At 39.9% G+C, this 13,318-nt stretch overlaps 1 pseudogene; it reads right to left on the reverse strand.

The window, feature by feature from the left end:
- Positions 1 to 10,208: 10,208 nt before the first annotated feature.
- Positions 10,209 to 11,586, reverse strand: LOC103598274 (annotated as a pseudogene).
- Positions 11,587 to 13,318: the final 1,732 nt, after the last annotated feature.

The raw sequence follows: 13,318 nt of genomic DNA on the forward strand, positions 1-13,318 counted from the left end.
AGATTAGTGTGGCAGCACGAATTATTTCTCAAGTTAGCAGCCAGAGTAAATAGTTTTAACTAGGGAGTGGGAAAATAGGTCTTGGACCTAGGATTATACCGTTTCCTGTTTGTAAACCTCCAATGCCTCCCAAATGAGTAATGAATGCATTTTGATAATAAAGGCCAACATTTATAGAGTATAAACTGTGTGTCAGACACTCTCATTTAATCTTCAAACTAACTTTATAGATAATTGCCGTTACTATCCCTATTTTGCTGATTAAGAAACTGAGGTGTACAGAGAAGTTAAGTAATTTGTCTGAGATTGCTTATGGAGGAGGCAACTAGTATTTACCTGTTTATTTTCCTGTACATTTTATGCTGCCTGGTACAATTCCTTGCCCATAGTAGGAGCCCAATAACCCAGATAACTTTGAATTGAGTCAGAGCATGGACTAGCATGAAGCTAAGTAACCTTGGATGGTGGCTCTTGGAAACAGAGGCCCATCTGAGAACCTCAGCAAGATTCATGAAGTCACCGGGTTCATAAAGTTCTTTCTGCTTCTAACTTAGTATTGCAGTAATCTAATTTAGGGAAATGTGGGAAAAGAAGTAGAAAAGCATTTAAAGGTTTTACTTCACAGCATCTGCTCTATTAGGTTGGAGGGTTAAAAATTTGGATGACTGGTTATTTTTAGTTACTTAGTGTTATTCTTAAAATGGTGTTATTTCTCTGAAATTGGTAACTGATGCTCAATTTTTTCATATTAGAACAAAAAAAAAAGAGTTCCTCAAAAGTTTCATTATAAAAATAAGAAACTTTGTTTAGTGATATAATTTAACAAATTAATGAAGTCTAAGTTAATTGATCTTGACAGTTTTAGTGTATGTTAACATTTATGTTTGATTAGGCTTCCTAGAACATAGTTGTGCACTGGGTACATGAATTATTTCTTTCACATTTCAGTTCACCTCTTTTTTTTTTTCTTTTCCTTTTTCTCTTTTTTCGTGACCGGTAACGGGATTGCAACCCTCAGTGTCGTGCCCGCACCGCGCTTGACCAGTGAGCGGACCGGTCTCTATATGGGATCCGAACCCTCGGCGGGAGCGCTGCCATGCTCCCAAGCGCTGCACTCTACCGAGTGCGCCACCGGCCCAGCCCAGTTCACCTCTTTTCATCCAGGTGAAGAATCCAGATTAAGGAATATCCTCATGTAGAAAGTGGGAAAACTTTCTGTTCCAGAAATAAATAGTACATTTTCACAAGAATCTTTTTGTTTTTCTTAAAAACTTGGGCCCTTAACTGCATTAGTGTTCTTTGACAGTCAGTAAGACTAGAAATCAGTCCTAGTCAGCTTTGAGGAAAGGACTTGATGGGGTGAAGGAAAATTAAAACTGGTGGTGAAAAGGCATGTTTGGTTTTTATGGCAACAAGTTATCAGTGCACTCTCCACCTTCTGTACTGTGGATATTTGAGAGGTAGCTGATTATTCTGGTCAGGTCATTGTGAAACTGACAGGTCAGAATTGTAGACTTTCCCAAATCATAAGCATAGCAGTAAAAATGCTATGTATTTTGTATCCGAATTCAAGAAAGATTGACTTTCTAAGCCAGTCACTATTTGTGGGGAGAGAATGCTATCACGTTTGGAAAGTTGTGAATTATGAAAGACGTTTCTGTTGGGTTACTGAATATCCCTTGGGGTTTGTTTCATTTATGACATTGCCTGAGGCCTTCTGCTGCCTCCTGTTGGAATGACCTCCTTTTCAACCCTGTGCTGGCAGCTGTAATATGGCTCTTTCTCCTGAATCCTTCAGGCTTGTCACATGACAAACATGAACTCTGACCGCTTTGTTCTTTACCCACATGATTATGTGTCTTTATTTTTTTTTCTGTTTAACAATTTTGTCTTATTTTCTTTCCTTTCCTGCTCTTTGCTCCTCTTTCAGTTTCCTACCAAGACAAAGTTTTTTGTTTTTGTTTTGTAGCAATATGATTTTCTTATTGAAGTATAAGGTTGATGCAGAAAGCACACAAATCATAAGCTCAGTGAATATTCACAGCATGATCACATCCACATAGACAGTAGTTAAATCAAGAAAGGGAGTATCACCAGAACTCCAGAAAACCTCTATCCCCTTCTAGTTACTTCTCATCTCCCCCAAGGGGGCTCAGTATCCTAACTTTTATAGCTTTGCCTGTTTTTGAACCTGATAGAAATGGAATCATATAGTATGTGTTCCTTTGTGTTTTGGTCCTTTCATTTAACATCTTCGTGATATTCATCCATGTTACACAGTTATTGCTGTATAGTATTCCATGGTATGAATATACCACAGTTTATCTATTCTACTCTTTTTTTTTTTCCTTTTTGTCTTTTTTACTGACCGGTAACGGGATCGCAACCCTCAGTGTCACGCCCGTACTGGGGACCGGCAACGGGATCGCAACCCTCGGTGTTGCGTCCGCACCGCGCTCAGCCAGTGAGCGGGAACCGGTCTCCACATGGGATCCGAACCCTCGGCGGGAGCGCCGCCGCACTTCCAAGCGGTGCACTCTCCAGTGCGCCACCGGGCTGGCCCATATCTATTCTACTCTTAATAGGCATTGGGATTGTTTCTAGTTTTGGGCTATTGTGAATAGTAGTACTAAACATTCTTGTACGTGTCTTTTGATGAACATTTGACATATATCTGGGCATTTACATAGAAGTGGAATTGCCAAGCTATAGTATCCATCTAGCCATTTAATTAAAAAAAAATTTTTTTTTTCTTTTGGTCTTTTTTCGTGACCGGCAACGGATCGCAACCCTCAGTGTCGCGCCCGTACCGGACCGGGACTGGCAACGGGATCGCAACCCTCGGTGTCGCGTCCGCACCTCGCTCAGCCAGTGAGCGGCTGGTCTGTATGTGGGATCCGAACCCTTGGCGGGAGCTCTGCCGTGCTCCCAAGCGGCGCACTGTAGCAGTGCGCCACCAGGCCGGCCCCATTAATTAAAAATTTTATACAAAACACTAAACTACTGATTTTAGGCAAAGTTTTGTAGGAAACATTTGTAAACATATATAGATTCAGCTTTAGCATAATATACCTAATTTATGGCTAAAGAAAGTGCCTCTAGTTAAATGTACTATAGTTTTAAACGTAACTACTGTAGACAATAAAATTGCCACTCACTGACAATGACACATTTTACTAACTTTCTTTCTAATATGTATTTTTTATTCCATTTTCCAAAGTTGAGTTGGTTTGACTGCTCTGCAAAAATCTTATGAACATATTTGATGGTTTAAAAAAAAAAAAAAGAAAGAAAAGAAAAAATATTTGATGGTAGTAATTTACAGTAGTTAAGATTACATCTGAGTCATACTTCCTCCGAGTGGTGATGCTAGCAGAGGAGAGTGAAGTGCTAGTGCTTGACTGCCACGGTTTGCTGAAGTTAGAGGCAGACCCTTGTAATTGTACAAATTGCATTCATTACCCAGAACCCTGACGAAAGGCTGACTGTATACTGTAGATGGGCTCCAGGATAAGTAGCCAAGCAATTGAGAGCCAAATACAATCTTTTTTTTCCCCCTTCTAAAACATGGGTTTTCCAAAATTTAGTCCATGGATATGTGTGAATAAGTTTAACCTCATGAGTGTAGAAATATGATTGTGATATCATATCCCTCAAAAACTGTATAGTATCTCTTAAGGAAATTTTATTTGACCATCTGATTAAAGTGTCCCCCCAAATCATGGAATTATGTTGACTGTTTTGACTGTGGTGTTTTGGAGACTTTAAAGGATTTCTCTCCCCTCCATCAAAACAAAATAAAAAGCCGAAAATGTGGAGGGAGTAATTCACATTTGATGGTTATAAAAGGATAGTAACACTGGGCTGGCCCGTGGCTCACTTGGGAGAGTGCAGTGCTGATAACACCAAGGCCGCGGGTTCAGATCCCATATAGGGGATGGCCGGTTAGCTCACTTGGGAGAGTGTGGTGCTAACACCACCTAAGATCCCCTTACCAGTCATCTTTTTTGGGGGGAAAAAAAAAAGGATAGTAACAGAACCAGAAGATTTGCCTCCTGCGTTAGATAAATATCTTTGCTTGTATAAGTCTTTTGGGCAGATTAAGGAGAGTTGCCAATCCTGTTGATGTTTTTTGAAATGAACTATGGTAAAAAGAATGAAAGAACAGAAGGTTTTATTTTTGCAGAATTATGCTTTAAGAATTCTGTGTTTCTCATTTCTTCCAATTTTATTTTAAAAGTAGTACTCTGTCAACATATTGATACTTAGAAAACTGTCTTAATATAGGAGTATTGGGTTTCATTCCATTTTGAATGACATTTAAAACTCACAGTGGTTGTTGTTTTAAACCAGTACATTCAATTCAGAAAATATTACTGATAATCTGTGTTCTTCTATGTACTCCGCTAAGCCCTAGAGGGGACAGAAACAACAGTCCCTGTCCTCAGAAAGCTTATGGTCTAGTGGGTATTTGGTGGTGGTAGGAGCTTATACAGATTACTGTAATACAGTGTAAGGTAATTGACACAGTGAGAATTCCTTGGTGGGAGGAGGGCAGGTAGACCCATTAAAGATGAGTAAATTGGCCATTGGCAGAAGAATTATGTGGCTAGAGTTAAGATGCTTTGTAAAGGAGCAGTGGTCAATGGGAAGTAAGACTGGAGTGAATCCAGGGTGATGAGTTTATCCCTCATATGGTAGATAATATAGCACAGTGATTAAGAGCATTCACTTTAGATCAAATTAGAAATTGAGTCCCAGCTCAACTTTGCTATGTGACCTTGAACAGATTGCTTAACCCATCTAAGCTCAGTTTCCTCATTTGACAAATGGAGACAGCATTCATTTAACCTACTGCAATGTTGGATGAGAGGAAAGAGATAATGTGTGAAAAGTGCTTAACATAGTTCTCAATATTTAAGAAGTTCTCAAGTAGCTACCCTGGACAGTGGGGAACCATTGAAGGTTTCAGAACCATAGTGTGGTGGGATGTGAACCATTCAAGCCTTTTACTTTTTATAACTGACAGACAAAAGACTGCACACATTTAAAGTGTACAGTTTGATAGATCTTTATGTATACATACACCTATGTAATCACCACCACACTTCAAAATAAGAAACACTCCATTACTCCCAAAAGTTTTGTATAAGACTTTTAAAGAGGAAAGTCTGGTCTGCAGTGTGCTGGAAAGAATGGAGCAAAGCCAAGCCTGGAAGTGGAGAAATCAGATCACAGGCTATTGCCATGGTCCAAGTGAGAGAAAAAAGAATGGGGTCATGAGCAAGCCATCGTAGCCATTTGAGATGAGGCTGCTGGAGGACAGGGTTTGAGTCTTCATCATTACATTTTCTCCAATACCTAGCTCAGTGACCAGAGGATAGTGGGTGTATTAGTCTGTTTTGTGTTGCTATAACAGAAATACCTGAGATTGGATAATTTATAATGAACAGAGGTTTATTTGGCTCATGATTCTGGGACAGCTGCATCTGGCGCAGGCCTCAGGCTGCTTCTACTCATGGCAGAAAACGGCAGGCAGCCAGTGGGTACAAGCAGATCATATGGCGAGAGAAAGCAAGAGAGAGAGCAGGGAGGTGCCAGGGTCTTTTAAACAACCAGCTCTTGCGGGAACTAATAGAGTGAGAACTCACTCAGGTCCCTTTCCCCCAAGGAGAACATTAACCCATTCATGAGGGATCCGCCTCCATGACTCAAACAGCTTCCAGCACTGCCACATTGGGGATCAGATTCCCACATGAGTTTTGGCGTGGACAACTTATCCAAACTCTGTCAGTGGGCTCTTGCATGCTAAAATTGATAAGGAATCTAAACTGCTTCTTTTATTCTGTTTAGGGCTTAAAAGACAATCTTGCTTCTGGGAGATCCAGCCTAACAGCTTCCAAACCATTGCTTTGTCCAAGAATCACAAGAATCTGCCTCAGGGACTTGATATTCTGTATGGAACAGGAAAGAGAGATGAAGTATTCTCGAGCTCTATACCTTGCCCTTCTGAAGTGACCACTCCACTCTCCGTCCAGATGGGTTTTCCAAAATTTAGTCCATGGATATGTGTGAATAAGTTTAACCTCATGAGTGTAGAAATATGATTGTGATATCATATCCCTCAAAAACTGTATAGTATCTCTTAAGGAAATTTTATTTGACCATCTGATTAAAGTGTCCCCCCAAATCATGGAATTATGTTGACTGTTTTGACTGTGGTGTTTTGGAGACTTTAAAGGATTTCTCTCCCCTCCATCAAAACAAAATAAAAAGCCGAAAATGTGGAGGGAGTAATTCACATTTGATGGTTATAAAAGGATAGTAACACTGGGCTGGCCCGTGGCTCACTTGGGAGAGTGCAGTGCTGATAACACCAAGGCCGCGGGTTCAGATCCCATATAGGGGATGGCCGGTTAGCTCACTTGGGAGAGTGTGGTGCTAACACCACCTAAGATCCCCTTACCAGTCATCTTTTTTGGGGGGAAAAAAAAAAGGATAGTAACAGAACCAGAAGATTTGCCTCCTGCGTTAGATAAATATCTTTGCTTGTATAAGTCTTTTGGGCAGATTAAGGAGAGTTGCCAATCCTGTTGATGTTTTTTGAAATGAACTATGGTAAAAAGAATGAAGGTGAGGTGTCTTTCCCTGATACAGCCTAACAGAGCCTGTACTGAGATGCAGGAGAAAGGCAGAGTCACCACTTACTGAGAAAAGTGTATTTCATCCTATACTGAACCTGTCTCAAAGTGTTAGGTGTTCTGGGCTGCAATCAGAAGTTGCTTAGCTAACTGTGACAGTTACCTTCTGTAGTTGAAGGTGACAGGCCACAGAGTAGGGCCTGTGGTGACTTTGGCTGGCTAAGTCCCAGTGTTGTCAAAATGAGACAAGTGGGGATAGTTTGTGCCTGAGGTTGCTAATTCTCTGGTTCATATCACCGTGTGCTACTCCTGAGACCAAGTGAGGGGACATCCTTGTCAGGGAAACCTTAAAGTTGTAGCTGCTGATATATACCTCGTTGAAAAACGGAAAAGGTGGAAAGTATTGGAAGGAATGATGGGGTGTCGAGTTCACACTGAGGGGAAAATGAAAATGGAATCGTAAAACAAGAACTGTGCTACATTTATATGCTCAAGAGGGCAGGGGTGGGACTGGAACTCCAAAACAATTGGTACATGTTTTACTGATGAAACAGATCATAGCCCAACCAAAAAGGAAAACTTATCAAACATTTTCAAGTTACAGTATTTCAAAAGAAAGAAGTTACTTTTTGTTTTATACTGTTTTAACTCCCAAAAAGGATGGTTTTTGTAGTTCCTTCTCTTGTATAATATTTTAGTTACCCTAAGTTTTAAGCATCTTGGTGCACTTAAAAATTCTAATTTTGATGATTAGAACTTTTAACAATAGAACTTCATTTTGGATTCTATACTTAAAAGGTAATGTCAGCATCTTACTCCTGGGCCCCTTGGCTCTAAATATGAGAAGTATGTGATATATATTAATCTGAGGAAGAAGCTGATGTACAAAGCAACCCACTCCCCCTTTTTTTTAGTTCCACCTGTGTGGAATGTAGCTGGTGAAAAATAATGGCTGTAGTTAGAATGACATACAGAAAGAATGATTAAGTCCTCCAAGAAAGTTTAAAAAATGGGAACTGCTTTGCTGCTTAGAAAAAGAATTCAGGGGAGAAAAATACACCTCAAGTATGTTATTCTTCATCCTGTTCTTCCCCTTGGGACTGTTAAGGCCATATTCTATACTATAGTAAGTTTTAAATTGGCCACTTTTTTTGTTTCAGCAAGTTACTATGTAAAATGCTATAAGTTATGTAAATGTTAAGAATACTTTAAGAGATCTATACCCAGAGTTGTTTTTGTATATTTAAATGCTTAGCTTTATTTTTTTGTAAAGTGCAGCATACTCCCATATTTGTGTATAATCTTATTGATCAGATGTTTAAACTTATTTCAAATACTTCATTAAAATAATTATTTTATTATAAGAATAACTTTGTTCACTCACTGACTTTGAAAACCAGTGTCATTATTAGTTAGCCCCTGAAGTGCTCAAATCTGCTGGGCAGTGGATCTTTCTTGGCTCTGATTGTTACTTTGGAGTGTCAGCATTTGGGTTCCAGAACTTCACTTCAGATCCAAGTTGCTATATCACTTTCTTTGAAATACTTGTAAATTTGCATGTTATTTGACTCTCTAAGAAATCTAAACAGGGCCGGCCTGTGGCTCACTTGGGAGAGTGCGGTGCTGATAGCACCAGGGCCACGGGTTCAGATCCTATATAGGGATGGCCGGTTAGCTCACTGGGTGAGCTTGATGCTGACAACACCAAGTCAAGGGTTAAGATCCCCTTACCGGTCATCTTTTTAAAAAGAAAAAAAAAAAAAAGAAATCTAAGCATATTCTTTACAAAACTTCTTCTTGGCGCATTAGCGTTTTCTTACTAAGGTATTGTTTTTCAAAACTTATTTTTAATATACATTTTAAAACTGTGTTGTTTAGTATATCTTACAAAAGAACAAGCGTTTCCAGGGTATTCTGCAAACTGAGCAAATTTGATCTATAAATGCATTCATCTTGACTCACATAGCATTGCCAATATTTTAATTCACAAGAATCTATTTTTTCATTTTTTTGAAAAAGTAGAAGACCCAGAATCACTAAGAATACCCTTTTGTACGGCAACAATTCATTAGAGTCAACCAGTAGCTGTCCACTTTAGATATCAGGGCATAAGTTTACCTTCCCTTTGATTTCTTTAAACATCGGAATTTGTGACCCTCTGCCTTCAGTATTTACCTTAGGCGATGAACAGTAAAGGGGAAAGTACCAAATGTTCTCCATTTATTTTTTTTTTAAAGCAACCTTATTGAGGTATATTTTACACATTCACCCATTTACCCATTTCATTCATTAACTTGTTCTTGACTTTTTAGATGGTTTCCTCCTAAACATCTTCGAGATTCTTCTCCTTTTCCTTGAAAAAGAAGCAAAATTTAACATTCTTTATAAGCTTAAATGGTTTCTTAAAACCTGCATTTGAGGTAAATTTTGTTTTGTTAGAATTTTGGCAAAACTTCATTTAGAATTAAGACCGCTTATACAAGTTATGTCATGGTTGTAGCAAAGAATGCAAGCAATTTAAGGCATATTCTTTAGAAAAATATGGAACCAAGATCTCAGGCTGATTTTGTTGGACTTTATCTCTTTGCCTGTTTGTAAAACGAACCAACTATGTGTTTATAAAACTTGGTCCTCAACAAGACTCTGTGACTCTGCAGGAGATAAAAGTGTAATGTATCACATTTATATATGGCCTAGTGGCCAGTTTTTGTTTTCAGCATTTCTATCTTTTTAAACACTTTCATATGCATCTCTGTACTGATACAACTTTTTTTTTAATGTGTGGGCATGATTTTCATCTGATATCAACATCTTTTTCTCTGACTATTTAAATACCTCAGTATTTTCAATGTATTTTGGTGCATTAGCTTTTACACTGAAATTATTTCACCAGTTGGAAATTGGTCCTCGGTAAAATATTTTTGTCATATTTTTCTTTTGGGAAACATTAAGAGACTATGCAAACAAGAAACCTAAAATGTTCACCACCGTATACCTGAACACTGGCTGGTTAGGTGAAAGGAACAGACACATAATAACAATAGAGTCAGAGTCTCTGTAGACCTTGCCACACTGAATATTGATGTGAGGAAAATAGTCCCAAGGAACTAATTTTAAGGCTTTTGACTTTGTTGGTAAGCCATAATGACAGCAATATTAATGGCAACTCTTCTTTAAAATAATAATGCCAGGTTGACATTTTTTTTTTTTATTGTTAATTCCTGGGACCGCTTTATTCTTCCCAAAGGACTGTTTATTGGTAGAATAACCCCCAAAAGCTGAAAGCAAAAATGCACTAGTCCTGGCCTATAGTTCTTTAAGAATGGGCTGGTGGTAGTGAAGCTGATGTGAAAAAGCTGAACCTTCTTCCAGAAGATCAGGTGACCTGCTATCCCACCCCAAATCTCAGCCTGCAGTGTATTTCAGTGAAGGCAGATAGCTGTGCTTCTCAGAGCTGAGAAGCAGTTTAAGAGGAGAAAGGTAGCGCAAATGTAGAAAAAATCTGTTTTGATGCAGATTTATCCCATGGTGTGAAGAGAGAGGGCAAAGAACCCAGTGGTACTTTGCTTATCCAGCAATTTCTGTCACTGTGGTGACTAACTTCTGCCCATTCCATAGGGTCTTGAACTGCTCAGGGACTGGTAACTTGTTAAAGTCACTGCTTTCTGTAGGAATGAAGACGTTCATCTCAGAAGATTTGGCACTGTCTCACAGTCCGGAGAATTCTTGCTCAGGTAAGTGTGGCAGCCACCTGTTTTGTTGATGGAAATGGTTGGCTCTTAACCCATTACTGGAACTTTGACATCCCTGCTATTGATTGTCTCCACAGTGCCCACCATGTCATTGAATATCAGACTGAGTTTCTTACAGTTGTCTACTGTAATGCAGTTAATTTTGACCTTGATTTGCAATATTGTGTTGACACACTTGTGTATGTAAGCCACCTGTTTCAGCTCAGTGTCATCAAGCACCAGGTTGGAAACATCCTCCTGATTTTCTGCTGTCCACTTCTTGCCCTCACATTCAAGTACAGCTGGTTCGTTCTTTGTGGCTGGTTTAGGAGATGGGCTGGTTTGGGGTTTAGGTGCAGAGAGTGGTTTGGGGCCATTTCATACTGGACCACTCTGAGACTTCAGGGCAGGGATCTTGTGAGTCTTCGTGTCATCAGAAACGTGTTTCAGGGCATGTGTGATGCTATCTCCCTGATTAATCTGTGCAAACAGTGCTGAGCAGAAGGCAAACTCATCAGAGCCTGAGCTGGTGGGGACTAGTGGGGGTGGTGGGCGTGATCCAGCAGATGGTCCAGATGGCAATCTACTCAGTTCTTTTGCCACAGGCCCCGTTTTGTTTCAGTCCAGTCCGTTGGTATAGAACTCCTTAACATAAGCCTGCGGCTCTGTCGATATACTTAAGTAAGCTTTGACCCAGTCCACATGCTTCTTATCCACATCTTTGTACTCCTTAAGGACTTGGTTTTTATAAAACGTGGCAGCATCATTCATTTCCTTCACATAGGGGAGCCATAACCACCCAACCCAGGGGCTGACAGCCCACAGGTGATTGAACAACTTGCCGCCTTGGTTCTTCTCCTGAAAGATTATCACTTCTTGGATCTGCTCTGAGATGGGTGCCAACAAATCGGAAAGCTTATTGCCTGCTGGCTGCTGGCACTGAGAAACTGTAAGCAAGAGAGCTTGCTCCAACTTCAGACCCGTGTGGACCTCTCCACGTGTTTCTGAATGTGTCCCCCAATCTCTTTACTGATCTTCAAGTACTCTGCCACAGGACTGGCAAGCAGTGAGGCAAATGCTTGCACATATGGGGCTGCTTCTGCTTTTGAAGGACTGACTCCCTGCCCAAGGTGCATGACAGAGTTACTGGATACTGGCTTCAGGTGGCTCACTGCCCTCTCCAGTCTTTTTACCAGATTTTGCATGTCAGCCATAATGTACCACCTCGGGACTGAGATCAGCCACTCTCCCCAGGTTGACATTTTTCTAAGTTCTTTTACTGTAGGTGGTATTGAGGCAGTATTGTCCATGGGTAAAAACATACCCTATCTTCCCATCTCAGTCCTGGGCAAATTATTTAACTTCTTTGTGCCTTTATTTCCTTAACTGTAAATAATAGTACTTACCTGCAAGGTGTTTATCAGAATTTAATGAATTGCCATATGTAAGGCACTTAGTAGAGAGTATCACATGTAGTAATCACTATATATGTTAGTAATGGTTGTTATACATCTTAAATGGTATAGTTCTACTTGCTGCCCACCTGCAATACTGTATCGTATTGATGAAAGTCACTGGCTGAATGCATGAACCTTAGTTTCTTATTTAACTATAATCTACGATCATGCAAAATTCTTATGTATTGCAGTGGGGATTGGGGAATGGGAGTCTAGGAAGAGAAAGGTATGATAATATAGTGGAGCCATTTGACAGAGTAATTGTCCATGTCTTTGCCTGATAACTTTTTAGAACGGTTTGAAGTAGTTAAAAAGTCATGCCATTACTTCTAAATTTTTCATCGAAAACATTATAGATACATATGGTGAATATTCTAACATTATAAAAGGGCATACCAAAATAATTTTCTTACTCCTTGATGTCTCCAGGTCCCCTGCTCCCTTTCCTAGGTCCATCCACTTCTACCAGTTTCATATCTTTACAGACGTAGTCTCTATATAAGCACATAGTTGTCTACTCCCTTCTCTGTTTGCATATGACGGCATACTGATCTATCCTTTGCCATTTCGCAATCCCATTATTATTCAATTTATTGCTGTGTTCTAGGCCAGGAGTCCTGATAGAATCTTGCTGTAATCTTTGGGAAAACAACACGTTTTTTCCTTGAGGGTTTTAGTCACAGGTTTTCTTACTATTTTGTAAATTTTGCTCTTTCATTGGAAGAATCTGGTTATGTCTGAATGCTCAGCAGTGTTCCTCTACCAAAGAGCCATCATGAAAAGCAACAAGGGGAGTGGAGATGTTCTAACAGAGGGAGTGAATTGAGTGGGAAAGAAGAAAAGTCATTCAAGGGAAGAGTCGAGTATTCCAGTTGTAATGGTAAAGTTTTGCTGACAGCTCCCTCCCAACCTGAACCACTAGTAGCCTGGAAACCAGCCTGAATTTAGAATCACTCCAACCTCCTTTCTGTGAGATTTGTATTCTGAATAGATCAGAATAGGGGTGATCTAAGTTTGACATTTCTGGGAGTCATCCCTGATGGAATGTCTGATACCCAAAATGCTCACTTAGCAAACTGGTAAGAATTTTCTGTATACGAGGCACTGTGGAGAACAAAGATGTATGTGACACAGTCCATGTCCTGAAAGGGCTCTCTAGTGAGAGAGATGGAATATGTACATAAACACACGATGAAGATAGCATATGCTGTGCTCCAAGGTGTAAAGCTACGCGACTATGCCAATTGTCAGGTTGGGGTTGTTGTCAGACTCCTGCCATCATAGCCAATTGTATTGTTAAAGCAATTCATAACTAAAGCCAAAACGTTTCATTATTTTAGTTATACTAAGTTTCCATTTGTATGGTCAGGGCTAGGGCTCACACCCTTCAATCCCATTTCACAGGCTGGGTCACCAGACCCCTCACATGCAGGTCCATGCTAGGTAATTGGGAAAGATCCTGGGAGCCATTGGCAGACAACAGGAGCTC

Source organism: Galeopterus variegatus, unplaced genomic scaffold (assembly GCF_000696425.1).
Source record: "Galeopterus variegatus unplaced genomic scaffold, G_variegatus-3.0.2 Scaffold2552, whole genome shotgun sequence".
Lineage (NCBI taxonomy): Eukaryota > Metazoa > Chordata > Mammalia > Dermoptera > Cynocephalidae > Galeopterus > Galeopterus variegatus.